Source organism: Oncorhynchus mykiss, chromosome 22 (assembly GCF_013265735.2).
Source record: "Oncorhynchus mykiss isolate Arlee chromosome 22, USDA_OmykA_1.1, whole genome shotgun sequence".
Lineage (NCBI taxonomy): Eukaryota > Metazoa > Chordata > Actinopteri > Salmoniformes > Salmonidae > Oncorhynchus > Oncorhynchus mykiss.
Window position 1 is genome coordinate 29115718 of NC_048586.1, and position 18059 is coordinate 29133776.

At 39.8% G+C, this 18059-nt stretch overlaps 1 protein-coding gene across 2 annotated transcripts in view; it reads left to right on the top strand.

The window, feature by feature from the left end:
• The window catches only part of LOC110501702 (LIM and senescent cell antigen-like-containing domain protein 1), a 65641-nt gene that overhangs the window by 13605 nt on the left and 33977 nt on the right, over positions 1-18059 (top strand). Inside the window, exon 1 of one of the 2 annotated variants that reach the window (XM_036959057.1) lies at positions 6607-6734. The exons of the other annotated variant lie outside the window; for it this stretch is intronic. The gene's annotated coding sequence lies outside the window, so the exon portion shown is untranslated. Of the gene's footprint in view, positions 1-6606; positions 6735-18059 lie in introns of those variants that run through there. 2 annotated transcript variants of the gene reach the window in all.

Here is an 18059-nt window from a genome sequence, read left to right on the forward strand (position 1 = left end):
ATTATTTTATTTACAATTTATTAATAAAACTAACAGTTTATTTTTCTTATTTTTGACAAAAAGTTAATATCCTGATTCTCCATTCAGGAAAAATCTCACTTGAGGCAGCCAATATCAGAGCCTTAAACGAAGAGATTCTTTGAGATGGATGGGAGTCTCTCCTGTCTGAGGCAACACTGATTGCTATGCAAATGGATGTTGCACCTCAGTTTAGCAATTTAGAAGAAAAATAAGAGATTCCATGATGAGACCGTGTTTTTTACTGCTATGGACAACATCATAAGTGGCTTGGACATTAGGTTCCACACCACCGCAAAAATTGTAGAAAAATGTTCTGCTGTTCTGAAAGTTGGGCAGATTAGTGAGGATAAAGTCCCTTCTGTGTGCCAACCACTGATCATGAAGTATTCTAGAGATCTTACACCTGGGTTTCCAAATGAAGTAAGACACCTGAACACTGTATATGCTGCCACTTTCCCCCCTAACTTGTCCCCTCTTGGTCTCCTGAATGCAATTTGTAAGATGCAGCTGCAAAGCATTTCTGTAGAAGTGTGCATTTCTTTACGTATATTTTCCACACTGCCTGTGACCGTTGCTGGTGGCGAGAGAGCTTTCAGTAAACTAAAACTGATAAAAAACTATTTGAAGTCCACTATGTCCCAGGACAGGCTTTGCAGTCTTGCCATGCTGTCCATTGAACGTCAGTTAGCTAGAAAGCTGGACTTCAAAGACTTGATCAGGGACTTTGCTAGCAAGAAGGTTCGGCACTGGGCTCTTGGTGAGTAAGGCTGAGCAAGGGTCAGTGATAACTGTTAAATGGCATGGCTATGGATATTGGATCACTACGCACATGATGCCCACAGGCTGAGAACAAGACTGAGAACAGACTGAGAACAAGATATATCTCAAAGTAATGACTGGATTGCCATAAAAATGTGTTGTGCACAATCAAGACCCCAAGTGGAAGAAACCTATTGATTTGGTGACCTCTTGACCTTTCCTCTAGCGCCACCATCAGGCCTTTTAATTTCCATTTCCTCTTGACCTTTCCTCTAGCGCCACCATCAGGCCTTTTAATTTCCATTTCCTCTTGACCTTTCCTCTAGCGCCACCATCAGGCCTTTTCATTTCCATTTCCACTTTTACAGCTGCATATCAAATCAAAACTTTATTTGTCACATGCGCCGAATACAACAAATGTAGACTTTACCATGAAATGCTTACTTACAAGCCCTTAACCAGTGCAGTTCAAGAAGAGTTAAGAAAATATTTACCAAGTAGACTAAAATAAAAAGTAATAAAAAAAAGTAACACAATAATGAGGTTATATACAGGGGACACCGGTACCGAGTCAGTGTGCGGGGGTACAGGTTAGTTAAGGTGATCTGTCGGTGGAGGTGAAGTGACTATGCATATTTTCTAGTTGGTATGTATACTTAGTTAAACAATCTGCTGCTGATTTTATTATTTTGTTTGTTATATTATTCAATAGATGATAATGTTATTTATTTTAATTGACGAGGTTGATGTATATTTAAGTTATATTTATTTTAATGTTAAGATTCAAGTATTTTACCATTCAAGAGTTTTACCATTCAAATGACATTTAGACTGTAAAAGATGGACTTTAGCACATTTCTTATAGAGGGGGATCAGTCTTGCATCAAATAGTGAATTCCACTGTATGCAGAATGTTGCATGCATGTCTGCACAGTGTTATACTTTCACAGCTCACTGTCAGTAAATATCGTACAGTAAATTTTGAACTACAAGAGAGATGCAAGCCTGCAAAGGTAGAGTTATTTAAAGCTTTGAATGGGTCGATTGGGTTCTGGAGGTGTGTGGTTACAGCAATCAGTAAATATAAGTTAACATCTTGATTCTCAGGATGTTAACGCAGGGTTGGTGTGGCCTGTGGTGGTGGGGCCCAATGTGATGTCTTTTCATGGGGCCCAAAATCCCTGGCAGCACCCCTAACACCAAGCACATCGACTTCACCATCCGCCCATTTAATTGGGAGACCACATTGAAATGTAAAGCCTTGTACAGTGGGGCAAAAAAGTATTTAGTCAGCCACCAATTGTGCAAGTTCTCCCACTTAAAAAGATGAGAGAGGCCTGTAATTTTCATCATAGGTACACTTCAACTATGACAGACAAAATGAGAAAAAAATTCCAGAAAATCACATTGTAGGATTTTTAATGAATTTATTTGCAAATTATGGTGGAAAATAAGTATTTCGTCAATAACAAAAGTTTATCTCAATGCTTTGTTATATACCCTTTGTTGGCAATGACAGAGGTCAAACGTTTTCTGTAAGTCTTCACAAGGTTTTCACACACTGTTGCTGGTATTTTGGCCCATTCCTCCATGCAGATCTCCTCTAGAGCAGTGATGTTTTGGGGCTGTTGCTGGGCAACACAGACTTTCAATTCCCTCCAAAGATTTTCTTTGGGGTTGAGATCTGGAGACTGGCTAGGCCACTCCAGGACCTTGAAATGCTTCTTACGAAGCCACTCCTTCGTTGCCCGGGCGGTGTGTTTGGGATCATTGTCATGCTGAAAGACCCAGCCACGTTTCATCTTCAATGCCCTTGCTGATGGAAGTAGGTTTTCACTCAAAATCTCACAATATATGGCCCCATTCATTCTTTCCTTTACACGGATCAGTCGTCCTGGTCCCTTTGCAGAAGGGACCAGCCCCAAAGCATGATGTTTCCACCCCCATGCTTCACAGTAGGTATGGTGTTCTTTGGATGCAACTTTGCATTCTTTGTCCTCCAAACACGATGAGTTGAGTTTTTACCAAAAAGTTATATTTTGGTTTCATCTGACCACATGACATTCTCCCAATCTTCTTCTGAATCATCCAAAAGCTCTCTAGCAAACTTCAGATGGGCCTGGACATGTACTGGCTTAAGCAGGGGGACACGTCTGGCACTGCAGGATTTGAGTCCCTGGCGGCGTAGTGTGTTACTGATGGTAGGCTTTGTTACTTTGGTCCCAGCTCTCTGCAGGTCATTCACTAGGTCCCCCCGTGTGGTTCTGGGATTTTAGCTCACCGTTCTTGTGATCATTTTGACCCCACGGGGTGAGATCTTGCGAGATCGTGGGAGATTATCAGTGGTCTTGTATGTCTTCCATTTCCTAATAATTGCTCCCACAGTTGATTTCTTCAAACCAAGCTGCTTACCTATTGCAGATTCAGTCTTCCCAGCCTGGTGCAGGTCTACAATTTTGTTTCTGGTGTCCTTTGACAGCTCTTTGGTCTTGGCCATAGTGGAGTTTGGAGTGTGACTGTTTGAGGTTGTGGACAGGTGTCTTTTATACTGATAACAAGTTCAAACAGGTGCCATTAATACAGGTAACGAGTGGAGGACAGAGGAGCCTCTTAAAGAAGAAGGTCTGTGAGAGCCAGAAATCTTGCTTGTTCGTAAGTGACCAGATACTTATTTTCCACAATAATTTGCAAATAAATTCATAAAAAATCCTACAATGTAATTTTCTGGATTTTTTTTCTCATTTTGTCTGTCATAGTTGACGTGGAGCTATGATGAAAATTACAGGCCTCTCTCATCTTTTTAAGTGGGAGAACTTGCGCAATTGGTGGCTGACTAAATACTTTTTTGCACCACTGTATCTATTGGAGACCCAATCCATAATATAGTACACTTATCATAGTTGAGTTTTAGTCCAGAGAAACTGGAGAAATTATCCAGGTCTTCAATAAGGCTCTTCAAGGTTGAAGATTGAGGACTCAAGAGAATGCTTTAATCATTGGTGTACATTGATACTATTGTTGATCTGATTTTAAAGCTAACAGTTCAATGGCCATATTAAATAGGTATGGTGACAAAGAGCAACCTTGTTTTACACCTCTTGGCAATTCAAAGAGAAGTAACTGTTATTTATTTTTTGTCATAGAAGATTGTTGTATGTACATTTTACCCATCTTACGAGAGATTCTCCAAAGTTGAAAAAATCCAAGCACTTACATTGCATTCGGAAAGTTCCCTTTTTCCACATTTTGTTATGTTACAGCCTTATTCTAAAATGGATTCAATAAAAAAAAATCCTCATCAATCTACATACAATACCCCATAATGACATCACAATACCCCATAATGACATCACAATACCCCATAATGACAAAGCAGAAACCAGCATAAAAAAAATACAAAACAGAAATACCTAATTTACATAAGTATTCAGACCCTTTGCTATGGGACTCGAAAATTGAGCTCAGGTGCATCCTGTGTCCATTGATCATCCTTGAGATGTCCACCTGTGATAAATTCAATTAAATGAACATGATTTGGAAAGGCACACACCTCTCTATATAACGTCCCACAGTTGACAGTGCATGTCAGAGCAAAAACCAAGCAATGAGGTTGAAGGAAGAGTCCATAGAGCTCTGAGACAGGATTGTGTCTAGGCACAGATCTTGGGAAAGGTACCAAAAAATGTCTGCAGCATTGAAGGTCCCCAAGAACACAGTGGCCTCCATCGTTCTTAAATGAAAGAAGTTTGGAACCACCAAGACGCTTCCTAGAGCTGGTCGCCCGGCCTAACTGAGAAATCGGGGGGAAAGGTCCTTGGTCAGGGAGTTGACCCCAATCTCGATGGTCACTTTGACAGAGCTCCAGAGTTCCTCTGTGGAAATGGGAGAACCTTCCAGAAAGACAACCATCTCTGCAGCACTCTTCCAATCAGGCCTTTATGGTAGAGTGGCCAGGCAGAAGCCACTCCTCAGTAAAAGGCACATGACAGGAGTTTTGGAGTTTGCCAAACGGCTAAAGGACTTAAAGGACTATCAGACAGTAAAGATAAATAAGAATCTCTGGTCTGATGAAACCAAGATTGAACTATTTGGCTTAAATGCCAAGTGTCACATCTGGAGGAAACCAGTCACCATCCCTACAGTGACGCATGGTGGTGGCAGCATCATGCTGTGGGGATGTTTTTCAGCGGCAGGGACTGGGAGACTAGTCAAGATCAAGGGAAAGATGAACGGAGAAAAGTACACAGAGATCCTTGATGAAAACCTGCTCCAGAGCGCTCAGGACCTCAAATTGTTACATTAGCACTTACTGTACTTGGCTAACTCCCACATTGAGGAGTCTCCTATTCAGTCTAAGGTTGGTAACTTACACATGTATACAGCCCCCTCTGGTGGTTACAGTAGACAACAGCAGTGGTGAAGTGAATTAAGAAGAGCAGTGGTTCTGCTTCCCAAACTTCTCTGTGGCTGTCAGTCATTCTAGGAATGTGAGTGATCCAACACCAAAACCTCTTCTTGGTATCCTCCTGTGACCCACACAATAAACAAAGATGATATGTTGTTATATACACAGTTTACTCTTTCCCTAGCCCTGTCCCTACTCTAGCCCTTACTATTACCACAGGACTGCACCCTGAGACAGTCAGCCACTAACACACACACACACACACACACACACACACACACACACACACACGCACACACACACACACACACACACACACTTGTCATGCCTGTCAGGTGCCAGCATATTACGCTTTGCATAACAAACTCTCCCCACACTAAAATAGTCCAGGGTCTCTGAGCCACTATCTACTACCACACCATGACACAAAAACACACACACAGGCAGCCAAATAGGAAGTGATATGGCTGAGCAGAGAGACATGGCAACAGACACATTAGGGACACTAGTAGTGACAACACAAACAACAACAACCACACAGCAGCCTAACAAAATACTTTGGTAACACATACTATGTTATAGTATTCTGTTTCTTCTACATGCAACCTACACAATCTGCAGTATCAGATCTTGATTGTAGAGAAAACAATGTATTAGTGGGTTTTTGCTCGTCTCAGTTATATTGATTCAATGTCTCTTTGAAAGAAATATCTCAAATATTTAAACTAGATGGCCGTAAGAACAGAATCGACTGTAGTATTTGTCAATAAGACTGCAGTACCTGTTAAGTCCAGAAAGGGGCAGTATCTTCATGTTCTGTTGGATTTGGACATAATGTTACTTGGCTTTCCTACACTGGCTGATATCACTCTTTTATTTCTTTTGGCAAAATCTATTCAAATAGCACATGTCTTTTTCCATAGAAATAATTAATTATATCTGGGAAGCAACCAAGTAAATCTCAAGGACAGTACTCCACTGTGTCAGTGTTGCAGTCAGTCTAGCCAGCTAGACTAACTTAGGGCCCCCAAAAGGCTATGGCCATCTCTGACTGCATGTGTGGATATGGATGTGGGTACACAGACCCGCGAGCCACTGCGGCCATGAGTTCAGATTTTTTGTGGCCCCCACCCCATCAAAGTTGCCCATCCCTGATTTAGAGGAACCTGAGGGGAGGTTTGTGTGTTTGTGTGTTTGTGTGTGTGTGTGTGTGTGTGTGTGTGTGTGTGTGTGTGTGTGTGTGTGTGTGTGTGTGTGTGTGTGTGTGTGTGTGTGTGTGTGTGTGTGTGTGTGTGTGTGGAATGTAGTGCAGGTTAAGGCAGGCTAGTGAAGGTGAAAGCTGCTGGGCATGTTGACTCTAGAGACAGAACTAGCCTTATGGCATGAATATCTCTCTCACACACACACACACACACACACACACACAAACTTCCCTCTCTCACTGTATTAGCCAATAACATCCTCTGAGTAAGAGGAACAATATCAGGTTATAGCATATTCTCATAATATTCTGTGGGCAGACTCAACACACCTCAGCACTGAGTAAAAGGTAAGTATACCACTTCATTACATTTCATTCATCTTAATTTTGGACAGTTGTTTTTTCCCTGTGTCTGTGTGGGTCATTGTTTAGTTGCTGTAGGCCTATACCTTCAAATGTTTTAGCCAGTCTAGTCCTCTGCTACACCAGGACCTGCCTGTGTCTCTGGTTCTCTCTCTTTTGCTCCTCTCTCTGTCTGTGTGTTTGTTTGTCTCTAGTTTGTGATGACTGTTATTTTCTGTTAATGTCACAGGTCCTTGTGATATCACCTTCTGCAGATCTTCTGCAGATGTTTGATTGGGTTGCTCTCATGTTGGTGTAGAGATTGACATCGGTCTGATATGGGTGGGGTTAGGGATTGTGATATTGTCTGCAGTAGCACGCATGCACACAAGCATGCACGCACATATACAAACACACACACACACACACACACACACAATAAAGTCCCAACGAAGCTTGCACATTTTGTTCCTTGGAAGCTGTGGGAACTAAAGTTTTTGGTTTCCCATTGGTTTTGGAAACGAAACCATACGTTTCCAGACCGGTAAAACTGAAAATGTTTTAAACATTCAGAGAATGGAAGTGAACATTTGACCTGTTCTAGGAACGTTAATCTTTAGCTTGCAGGGAGGTTCTGAGAACTTTTTACTATGGTTCCTTTAAAGTTTTCCTGGCAGGTTATATTAACTTTCTGAGAACGGAAATTATAGTTTATTTTATGGTAATTAAATAACATTCTGAGAACATGTTTCAACAAGAATTTTAATAACAGTGCTAGCTTAGGTTAACTGTTTTGAACTCCAAGCACAGATAGGACCCATGGAAATAAATGAGCTTAGGCATTAATCATGCAAACATATTTATTTTGTGACATGGTGTCAGTGAGATTCAAACCTATGATCTCCTGTTCTCTATCCATAGAATTAGTCCACTGTGCCACCAGGATGGAGCTTGCACCTGATGTTATTTTTAACTCATACAAAACCGTTCATTTTAGTCTATTCAAACAGACCCCATTTCAAAGGAAACAAACACTCATTTAGATCAGGTGTGGCCAATTAGTAGGCGCAGCCAACACTCCTGAACATACAGTTGTGGCCAAAAGTTTTGAGAATGACACAAATATTAATTTTAACAAAGTCTGCTGCCTCAGTTTGTATGATGGAAATTTGCATATACTCCAGAATGTTATGAAGAGTGATCAGATGAATTGCAATTAATTGCAAAGTCCCTCTTTGCCATGCAAATGAACTGAATCCCCCAAAAACATTTCCACTGCATTTTAGCCCTGCCATAAAAAGACCAGCTGACATCATGTCAGTGATTCTCTTGTTAACACAGGTGTGAGTGTTGACGAGGACAAGGCTGGAGAGCACTCTGTCATGCTGATTGAGTTGGAATTATTGTTCTTCCTCTGTCAACCATGGTTACCTGCAAGGAAACACGTGCCATCATCATTGCTTTGCACAAAAAGGTCTTCACAGGCAAGGATATTGCTGCCAGTAAGATTGCATCTAAATCAACCATTTATCGGATCATCAAGAACTTCAAGGAGAACAGTTCAATTGTTGTGAAGAAGGCTTCAGGGCGCCCAAGAAAGTCCAGCAAGTGACAGGACCGTCTCCTAAAGTTGATTCAGCTGCGGTATCGGGGCACCACCAGTACAGAGCTTGCTCAGGAATGGCAGCAGGCAGGTGTGAGGGCAACAGGCAGCTGTGAGTGCATCTGCACGCACAGCGAAGGGCAGCAAAGAAGCCACTTCTCTCCAGGAAAAACATCAGGGACAGACTGATATTCTACAAAAGGTACAGGGATTGGACTGCTGAGGACTGGGGTAAAGTAATTTTCTCTGATGAATCCCCTTTCTGATTTATTGGCGCATCTGGAAAAAAGCTTGTCCGGAGAAGACAAGGTGAGCGCTACCATCAGTCCTGTGTCATGCCAACAGTAAAGCATCCTGAGACCATTCATGTGTGGGGTTGCTTCAGCGCCAAGGGAGTGGGCTCACTCACAATTTTTCCTCAGAACACAGCAATGAATAAAGAATGGTACCAACACATCCTCCGAGAGCAACTTCTCCAAACCGTGCAGGAACAGTTTGGTGATGAACAATGTCTTTTCCAACATGATGGAGCACTTTGCCATGAGGCAAAAGTGATAACTAAGTGGCTCGGGGAACAAAACATGGATATTTTGGGTCCATGGCCAGGAAATTCCCCAGACCTTAATCCCATTGAGAACTTGTGATCAATCCTCAAGAGGCGGTTGGTCAAACAAAACCCACAAATTCTTTATTTTTTATTTTTTATATTTTATTTTTGCATTTTCCAATTAAGAACATTCAAAACAAACGTAAAAATATATTAGACAACGATAGGACAAAGTGACAGTAACAGACGAGCGTAACAAAAATAAATAAATAATTATAATTATATATACAAACATACAATAAGAAAAAAAAAATAACGAGACATTGGATCACCTGCCGTAGGCTACATATTATACATTACGTGTGAAACATTATGTGAGGATTATATATAGATTCAATCAATGTGATGTGGGGGGAGATTCTCCATATAGTCAATAAAAGGTTGCCAAATTCTGTAAAATGTCTTTAACTTATTCCCCCAGCAGTAAGTGATTTTCTCCAAAGGGATACAACTATTAACTTCCGATAGCCACATTGCAACTGGCAGGGAGGAATCCAATTTCCATTTCAAGGCAATACATTTCTTGGCAATCGCTAGCAATATTTCTGTTAGCTTTATAGTATGGATTTGCCTAAGATTGGTGTTAGTAAAGTTACCCAGTAGACAGACCTCAGGGTCTAAAGGGAATGCAACCCCGTGAACTGAGGATATGGTATCGCATACCCCCTGCCAGAAACCGTGTAGTTTTGAACACTGCCAAGTGGAATGGAGGAATGTTCCTTCATCTGAGCCACATCTAAAACATAGGGAGGAGATATCTGGGTTGAACTTGTGCAGTCTAGATGGGGTGATATAGAGCTGATGGAGGAAATTAAACTGGATCAGTCTGTATCTGGAGTTCAATGTGGATGTAACACCATCCCTGCATAGGTCACTCCATAGATCCTCATCAAGATCAATACCCATATTTTTTCCCATCTAAGTCGGGGTTTATCTAGCCCAGGCAGTGTTAGTCCTGACATAAGAGCATCGTATACACAGGAAATGGTCAAAACCCACAAATTCTGACAAACTCCAAACATTGATTATGCAAGAATGGGCTGCCATCAGTCAGGATGTGGCCCAGAAGTTAATTGACAGCATGCCAGGGCGGATTGCAGAGGTCTTGAAAAAGAAGGGTCAACGCTGCAAATATTGACTCTTTGCATCAACTTCATGTAATTGTCAATAAAAGCCTTTGACACGTATGAAATGCTTGTAATTATACTTCAGTATTCCATAGTAACATCTGACAAAAATATCTAAAGACACTGAGGCAGCAGACTTTGTGAAAATGAATATTGTGTCATTCTCAACTTTTGGCCACAACTGTACTTAACAAGATAGAGGACAGACGGAGTTTTGTTGATGCTAAGAACAGAATGTACAGTGCCTTGCGAAAGTATTCGGCCTCCTTGAACTTTGCGACCTTTTGCCACATTTCAGGCTTCAAACATAAAGATATAAAACTGTATTTTTTTGTGAAGAATCAACAACAAGTTGGACACAATCATGAAGTGGAACGACATTTATTGGATATTTCAAACTTTTTTAACAAATCAAAAACTGAAAAATTGGGCGTGCAAAATTATTCAGCCCCCTTAAGTTAATACTTTGTAGCGCCACCTTTTGCTGCGATTACAGCTGTAAGTCGCTTGGGGTATGTCTCTATCAGTTTTGCACATCGAGAGACTGAATTTTTTTTCCCATTCCTCCTTGCAAAACAGCTCGAGCTCAGTGAGGTTGAATGGAGAGCATTTGTGAACAGCAGTTTTCAGTTCTTTCCACAGATTCGATTGGATTCAGGTCTGGACTTTGACTTGGCCATTCGAACACCTGGATATGTTTATTTTTGAACCATTCCGTTGTATATTTTGCTTTATGTTTTGGATCATTGTCTTGTTGGAATACAAATCTCCGTCCCAGTCTCAGGTCTTTTGCAGACTCCATCAGGTTTTCTTCCAGAATGGTCCTGTATTTGGCTCCATCCATCTTCCCATCAATTTTAACCATCTTCCCTGTCCCTGCTGAAGAAAAGCAGGTCCAAACCATGATGCTGCCACCACCATGTTTGACAGTGGGGATGGTGTGTTCAGCTGTGTTGCTTTTACGCCAAACATAACGTTTTGCATTGTTGCCAAAAAGTTCAATTTTGGTTTCATTTGACCAGAGCACCTTCTTCCACATGTTTGGTGTGTCTCCCAGGTGGCTTGTGGCAAACTTTAAACAACACTTTTTATGAATATCTTTAAGAAATGGCTTTCTTCTTGCCACTCTTCCATAAAGGCCAGATTTGTGCAATATACGACTGATTGTTGTCCTATGGACAGAGTCTCCCACCTCAGCAGTAGATCTCTGCAGTTCATCCAGAGTGATCATGGGCCTCTTGGCTGCATCTCTGATCAGTCTTCTCCTTGTATGAGCTGAAAGTTTAGAGGGACGGCCAGGTCTTGGTAGATTTGCAGTGGTCTGATACTCCTTCCATTTCAATATTATCGCTTGCACAGTGCTCCTTGGGATGTTTAAAGCTTGGGAAATCTTTTTGTATCCAAATCCGGCTTTAAACTTCTTCACAACAGTATCTCGGACCTGCATGGTATGTTCCTTGTTCTTCATGATGCTCTCTGCGCTTTTAACGGACCTCTGAGACTATCACAGTGCAGGTGCATTTATACAGAGACTTGATTACACACAGGTGGATTGTATTTATCATCATTAGTCATTTAGGTCAACATTGGATCATTCAGAGATCTTCACGGAACTTCTGGAGAGAGTTTGCTGCACTGAAAGTAAAGGGGCTGAATAATTTTGCACGCCCAATTTTTCAGTTTTTGATTTGTTAAAAAGGTTTGAAATATCCAATAAATGTCGTTCCACTTCATGATTGTGTCCCACTTGTTGTTGATTCTTCACAAAAAAATACAGTTTTATATCTTTATGTTTGAAGCCTGTAATGTGGCAAAAGGTCGCAAAGTTCAAGGGGGCCGAATACTTTCGCAAGGCACTGTATATGTTTTAAAATAACATTCTTTGAACCTTTTTTGAACATTACTAAAGTTTTCTTGTGGTTTTTATGAAAAATTTCTGAACGTTCTCTGATCAATTTGACACCATGACTTTAAATAGAACCATGAGGAAACCTGTAGACAATGTTATGCTTATGTACTGTAATTCCCAAAGAAGAACGTTGGTTCTTAACATTCTCTGAAAGATTTGAGAACATTTCCAATGTCAATCCAGTTGGAGAACATTGCTAGAACATTCCTAAAATTGAAATTAAACATAGCCATGTTTGAACTTTTAGGAAACATTCTGTTGGAAAAACACGAGATGAACTGCTACAAAAAAGACCTGCTAAAGCTAAAGAACACTCCGTAATGTTCACAACTACATATACTAAAGAACACTCCGTAATGTTCACAACTACATATACTAAAGCTAAAGAACACTCTGTAATGTTCACAACTACATATACTAAAGAACACTCCGTAATGTTCACAACTACATATACTAAAGAACACTCCGTAATGTTCACAACTACATATACTAAAGAACACTCCGTAATGTTCACAACTACATATACTAAAGCTAAAGAACACTCTGTAATGTTCACAACTACATATACTAAAGAACACTCCGTAATGTTCACAACTACATATACTAAAGAACACTCCGTAATGTTCACAACTACATATACTAAAGAACACTCAGTAATGTTCACAACTACATATACTAAAGCTAAAGAACACTCTGTAATGTTCACAACTACATATACTAAAGAACACTCCGTAATGTTCACAACTACATATACTAAAGCTAAAGAACACTCCGTAATGTTCACAACTACATATACTAAAGAACACTCTGTAATGTTCACAACTACATATAATAAAGCTAAAGAACACTCTGTAATGTTCACAACTATATATACTAAAGCTAAAGAACACTCTGTAATGTTCACAACTACATATACTAAAGCTAAAGAACACTCTGTAATGTTCACAACTACATATACTAAAGAACACTCTGTAATGTTCACAACTACATATACTAAAGCTAAAGAACACTCTGTAATGTTCACAACTATATATACTAAAGAAGACTCTGTAATGTTCACAACTACATATAATAAAGCTAAAGAACACTCTGTAATGTTCACAACTATATATACTAAAGCTAAAGAACACTCTGTAATGTTCATGATTGTGTCCCACTTGTTGTTGATTCTTCACAAAAAAATACAGTTTTATATCTTTATGTTTGAAGCCTGTAATGTGGCAAAAGGTCGCAAAGTTCAAGGGGGCCGAATACTTTCGCAAGGCACTGTATATGTTTTAAAATAACATTCTTTGAACCTTTTTTGAACATTACTAAAGTTTTCTTGTGGTTTTTATGAAAAATTTCTGAACGTTCTCTGATCAATTTGACACCATGACTTTAAATAGAACCATGAGGAAACCTGTAGACAATGTTATGCTGATGTACTGTAATTCCCAAAGAAGAACGTTGGTTCTTAACATTCTCTGAAAGATTTGAGAACATTTCCAATGTCAATCCAGTTGGAGAACATTGCTAGAACATTCCTAAAATTGAAATTAAACATAGCCATGTTTGAACTTTTAGGAAACATTCTGTTGGAAAAACACGAGATGAACTGCTACAAAAAAGACCTGCTAAAGCTAAAGAACACTCCGTAATGTTCACAACTACATATACTAAAGAACACTCCGTAATGTTCACAACTACATATACTAAAGCTAAAGAACACTCTGTAATGTTCACAACTACATATACTAAAGAACACTCCGTAATGTTCACAACTACATATACTAAAGAACACTCCGTAATGTTCACAACTACATATACTAAAGAACACTCCGTAATGTTCACAACTACATATACTAAAGCTAAAGAACACTCTGTAATGTTCACAACTACATATACTAAAGAACACTCCGTAATGTTCACAACTACATATACTAAAGAACACTCCGTAATGTTCACAACTACATATACTAAAGAACACTCAGTAATGTTCACAACTACATATACTAAAGCTAAAGAACACTCTGTAATGTTCACAACTACATATACTAAAGAACACTCCGTAATGTTCACAACTACATATACTAAAGCTAAAGAACACTCCGTAATGTTCACAACTACATATACTAAAGAACACTCTGTAATGTTCACAACTACATATAATAAAGCTAAAGAACACTCTGTAATGTTCACAACTATATATACTAAAGCTAAAGAACACTCTGTAATGTTCACAACTACATATACTAAAGAACACTCTGTAATGTTCACAACTACATATAATAAAGCTAAAGAACACTCTGTAATGTTCACAACTATATATACTAAAGCTAAAGAACACTCTGTAATGTTCACAACTACATATACTAAAGCTAAAGAACACTCTGTAATGTTCACAACTACATATACTAAAGAACACTCTGTAATGTTCACAACTACATATACTAAAGCTAAAGAACACTCTGTAATGTTCACAACTATATATACTAAAGCTAAAGAACACTCTGTAATGTTCACAACTATATATACTAAAGCTAAAGAACACTCTGTAATGTTCACAACTACATATACTAAAGAACACTCTATAATGTTCACAACTACATATACCAAAGAACACTCCGTAATGTTCACAACTACATATACTAAAGAACATTCTGTAATGTTCACAACTACATATACTAAAGAACACTCTGTAATGTTCACAACTACATATACTAAAGAACACTCTATAATGTTCACAACTACATATACCAAAGAACACTCCGTAATGTTCGCAACTACATATACTAAAGAACACTCTGTAATGTTCACAACTACATATACTAAAGAACACTCTGTAATGTTCACAACTACATATACTAAAGCTAAAGAACACTCCGTAATGTTCACAACTACATATACTAAAGAACACTCTGTAATGTTCACAACTATATATACTAAAGAACACTCTGTAATGTTCACAACTACATATACTAAAGCTAAAGAACACTCTGTAATGTTCACAACTACATATACTAAAAAACACTCTGTAATGTTCACAACTATATATACTAAAGCTAAAGAACACTCCGTAATGTTCACAACTACATATACTTTGAACTCGGGAGATGTGGTCAAGAAACACTGGCATATTTTATCATCGGACCCAACTTGGCCGGCTGAATTTAAAAATCCACCACTTATTGTGTATAGGAGAGGTCGCAATTTACGCGATAAATTGGTTCATGCTAACTGCCAGCCACAAAAGAAAATCAGCCAGGCTCTTTTTCGCCCTCTACCAAATGGTAGCTATAAATGCAGAGGATGCGCACAGTGCAACAATATGATGAAGTGTGAATATTTCTGCCACCCACACACAGGAAAATGGTTCCAAATAAATTACATTATTACGTGTTCCACCACCCATGTTATTTACATTATTAAATGTCCATGTGGGCTCTGCTATGTCGGTAAAACCTCTTCTCTCAAACAGAGAATTAGTGAACATCAAAGTTCAATCAGGAGAAACGATCGCAGTACATTTTAATGACCTAAAGCATGACATGTCTACCTCTAGATTTTGGGCGTAGAGAAAGTTAAGATATCAGACAGGGGAGGTGATATCAATAATACTCTGAGTAAAAGAGAATGTTTTGGGATTTTCACCCTCCGGAGATAATTTCCTAAAGGTCTTAATCTTAATGATGAAATATGTTATGTTGTGAATTTGAACATGAATTAGGTCCCTATTTAAGATTACTCTGATGTTTTTTGTAAGATGTACCCAATGATTAATGAAAACTTGATATGTCCTCATTGTGGTTTTACAGACGTGTTTAATATGTCTTATTTACACACTTTATTCAAATATTTATGAAATACATGTTGTTATATTTGGTAGCACTTATTTGTTTTTCCTTCACCTCCAACGCCTTTCGATGCGTGGAACGGATGTGGGTGGGGCTAGGTCTTCATAAGGGTGCTAAGTTTATGAAATTCACAAAAGCTCTGACGAAGGCCGTGAGGCCGATACGTAAGCATATTAAAGATCAGTGATACTATTAAGAGCAGTGTGCGGTTTCCTTTCTCCTTCATCTTGTTCAACTGTTACCATGCACCTGCAAAAATGATTGCTCAGATGTGCGAGTGCCTTTTGAATTTAGGAAACATTCTGTTAAAGTAATGAAATACCAAGAAAATAACGTTATTTTGTCAATTTTTTTAAATGTGCTGAGAATGTTCCAAAGCCAAGCCACTATCCTGCACCGTTCCCAGAACGTTGTGGGAAGGTTATATGCAAAATAACCTTAGGACAACCACACTCTGAGTAACATGTGGTTAGCTGGGAAACTGGAAAACAGGAACAGGAAAGGGTGTTCATGTGGGATCAGAGTGGCCATCACTCTGTCACCACTTCATGGTGACAATGTAAACTCTGAACTCTTCTGGCTCTTTCTCTGACCCTGTATGTGTGTTTCTGTGTGTCTGTGTGTGTGTGTGTGTGTGTTTCCTGTGTGAGTTCAGTGTAAAGAAAACATGTGCTATAAGGGTGTGAAGTACATAGTGAGCAGAGTACATACACACCCTACACACGCTGAGTACATACATACACACCCTACACACGCTGAGTACATACATACACACACTACACACACTGAGTACACACATACACACCCTACACACGCTGAGTACACACATACACACCCTAGACACGCTGAGTAAACACATACACACACTACACACGCTGAGTACATACATACACACCCTACACACGCTGAGTACACACACTACACACACTGAGTACATACATAAACACACAACACACACTGAGTACACACATACACACACTACACACGCTGAGTACACACATACACACACTACACACACTGAGTACATACATAAACACACAACACACACTGAGTACACACATACACACCCTACACACACTGAGTACACACATACACACCCTAGACACGCTGAGTAAACACATACACACCCTACACACGCTGAGTACATACATACACACCCTACACACGCTGAGTACACACACTACACACGCTGAGTACATACATACACACACTACACACACTGAGTACATACATACACACCCTACACACGCTGAGTACACACATACACACCCTACACACGCTGAGTACATACATACACACACTACACACACTGAGTACATACATACACACACTACACACGCTGAGTACATACATACACACCCTACACACGCTGAGTACACACACTACACACACTGAGTACATACATAAACACACAACACACACTGAGTACACACATACACACACTACACACACTGAGTACACACATACATACACTACACACACTGAGTACACACAGACAGCTGTGGATGGGTTCATATTGTGGGGCTCCAAGGGGGCTGTTTGGTATTTGAGGAAATCTGAGAGGATGAGATAACGACTATTGCATTATACAATTTATGTCAATCAGTATTGTCAGTTCAGTTCAGCTCTCTTCTATCACAGAAACCCTCTCTCTCAGTCAGACGGATGCAGAGACAGACACGTTGAGAGACAATGAGAGACTCCAGAGAGATCATGAGAAACTCCCGGGAGATCAAGAGAGACTACAGGGAGATGGAGACTGGGGTACCAGGGCCGGCTCCAGGCATAGGCGACATAGGTGGTTGGTTAGGGCCTCCAGATGCTAGGGAGCCCCTGACCCACAAAATTAATATATATTAATATATTAAAACATTTTGGAACACAGTGGGGGTCTCAACTTACATAAGTAGGATAGTAGAATACACAGGGTGCAATTTCGAAATTGAGTTGCATCAAAAGTTTTCCTCATGTTATGTCAGTCACTGACAGTCACTCAATTAGCCATGTCAACTAACAAATTATAGTTAGTCTGGCCAGCTATCTAAACGTAGTAATCATGGCCAAATACCGACTGGCACGTAGGGCATGTGCCCAGGGGCCCTGACCTCCAGGGGGCCCCCATTGATTTTGTTAGCCACTTTCACTCGGATATCATTAATAAGTCTTGGCAAAATGTGTGCAATTGACGGACATTTGCTTTAAAACGGCAAAAGAGATTTGGTTGGGCAAGCTCGCATAGGGCCCTCAAA